This window comes from Triticum aestivum, unplaced genomic scaffold (assembly GCF_018294505.1).
Source record: "Triticum aestivum cultivar Chinese Spring unplaced genomic scaffold, IWGSC CS RefSeq v2.1 scaffold92494, whole genome shotgun sequence".
Taxonomy (NCBI): Eukaryota; Viridiplantae; Streptophyta; class Magnoliopsida; order Poales; family Poaceae; genus Triticum; species Triticum aestivum.
This window is the reverse complement of record NW_025247234.1, coordinates 1-2,435: the sequence shown is the minus strand read 5'-3', so window position 1 is coordinate 2,435 and position 2,435 is coordinate 1. Positions and strand designations below refer to the sequence as shown.

The 2,435-nt window shown below is 48.5% G+C and overlaps 1 pseudogene; it reads left to right on the top strand.

Moving 5' to 3' along the window:
* The first annotated feature begins 5 nt into the window (after positions 1–5).
* On the top strand, positions 6–2,059 carry LOC123177174 (benzyl alcohol O-benzoyltransferase-like; annotated as a pseudogene).
* Positions 2,060–2,435: the final 376 nt, after the last annotated feature.

Sequence of the window (2,435 nt, the reverse complement as noted above, 5' to 3'; positions counted from 1 at the left end):
AGCTCCTCTTCGACGTCCCCGGCTCCTCCGACATCCTCCACGCCCCACTCATCCACTTCCAGGTAGCCCGCGGTTTAGAAAAGCTGAAATCTATTCGGTTCAGGAGAATAAAACTTTAAAATTTGAAATAAGTCCATATTTCAACCTCAAACTAGCATCAAAGTTTAATGAACTACAAAACTGTCTAGTTTACAACTCTGAACTTTCAAAACCGAACAAAAAACAACCCTAGATGATATTTGACTTGTTTTGACCGGTTTTGAGACTTTGACCAGTCAACGACCCAGTGCCAACTCATCCGCCACATCCTCGTTTGGTTAAATTTCTACCCAAAAAAAATTGTCCAGAAACCTGTGAAAACATTCTCAAAAATCCACACAATCCTCATCTTAAATCTGGGAAAGTTTCTACAAATTTTGCCAAGCAGAAAAAAATTAGAGCAAAAATTCAAATTTGACCCAAAATGGGTCTGAAGTTTTGCAAGATTTTTTTTTGCTTTGCAACATGTGTTGCAACTTTCCCAAATTTAATATGAGGTTCGTGTGGATATTTGGGGCTTTTTAAAAAAGATTATGGACAATTCTTTTGGGCAAAATTTGACCCAAAATGGCTCTGAATTTGATTTTTTTGCTCTATTTTTTCATGCTCTGCAAAATTTGTCGAAACTTTCCGAGATTTAATATGAGTGTTGTGTACATCTTTTAGAATTTTTTCAAATTTTCTGGACACTTTTGTTTTGCCAAAATTTGACTAGAGGACATGGCGCATGAGTTGGCGCTAATTACTGGGCTGTTGATTGGTCAAAACCATTCAAATACCACCCCAGGGTTGTTTTCTGTCTGGTTTGAAAGTTTAGGGTTGTAAACTAGATGGTTTCGTAGTTTAGGGTTGTGTTCTAAACTTTGGTGGTAGTTTGAGGTTGTAATATGGACCACTCTCTTAAAATTTTACTAAAAAGTATAACTTGTAATTTTTTTTATGATGCATATTTTAGAAAAGTTGTACTGAAGTTGTGCTATTACAAATTGATTGAAATAGCTCAGAAAATCTCAAATCGATTGAGATATATAGAAGAAATAATGCATTCATGCACCAATAATGCAGGTGACACGGCTAGCGTGCAGAGGCTTCATTGGCGTTGAAGATACAACACACAGTGGCGGACGGCCCAGGGATGGTGCAGTTCCTGGCCGCAGTGGCGGAGCTGGCGCGGGGAATGGCAGCGCCCACGGTGAGGCCGGTGTGGGGACACGATCTGCTGATGACCACGCGCGACGATCCGGCGCCGCCTAGAGTATTCACCCACCGGGAGTACGATGACGTGCCGGATAGCAACGACACCAGCGTGCCCCTCTACTCCATGACGCAACACTCCTTCTTCGGGCGTCGGGAGGTCGCGGCCATCCGCACCCACCTCCTGCCTGCTCTCCGCCGCCGCGCCACCACCTTCGAGGTCCTCACGGGATGTCTGTGGAGGTGCCGCACGATGGCGCTGGCCCCCGTTGCGGACGAGGAGATGTGGATGATCTGCCTCGTAAGCATTCGCGGCCAGAAGCAGCAGAGCAGCGGCACCCCATTCATCCCCGTTGGCTACTACGGCAATGCATTCGCGTTCCCGGTCGCCATCTCCACAGCCGGTGACCTCTGCACCAATCCGGTGAGCTACGCCGTGGAGCTGATGATGAAGACCAAGAGGGAGGTGGATGTGGAGTATGTGAGGTCGGTAGCGCGCCTCATGGTGCGGTGGGGGCGGCCGAACTTCACGATGGTGAGCGCGTACGTGATGGGCTGATGGCAGACGTATCCAAGGCCGGGTTCCGTGATGTCGACTTTGGGTGGGGCACACCGGTGTATGCCGGACTAGCCAAGGGCGGCATCCGCGATATCCCTGGGGTCGCCAGCTCCCTTATTGCCGTCAAGAATGCCAATGGTGAGGAAGGTCTTGCGGCGCCCATGTGCCTGCCTCGCCCCGTCATGGCAAAGTTTGTGGAGGAGATGAGAAGGCTGATGCGTCCGGCCGACATGGTTCCCGTGATCAAATCTGCTATCTGAACTGAATCCGGCGGCCTAATGGAAATAAGCCAGCCGACTTTCAAGGCCCTAGAGTTCTGCCTGGTTTACTTTTGTTTGGCTTGCATGTCATACATAAGTTTTAGGGCTTGTTTGGTTTATGCCGCCACGCCAACGTGCGGGGCGAGCCAAAATATTGGCGGAGGTTTTCGCCAACCGCACTTGGCCAGCTCATTGGTAGCAGGCTGCATGGGCACACCAAATGTTTGGCTTCAATCCAAGCAACGCCTAAGAATCTGGTCAACACCAAATATTTGGCTTGGCAAGCCGGGGCGCCCGACCAAACAGCCTCTTACTCCCTCAGTCCTTGAAGTTTTGGGTTTGTCCTAAGTGAAACTTCTTTATGTTTAGCCAAGTCTATAGAA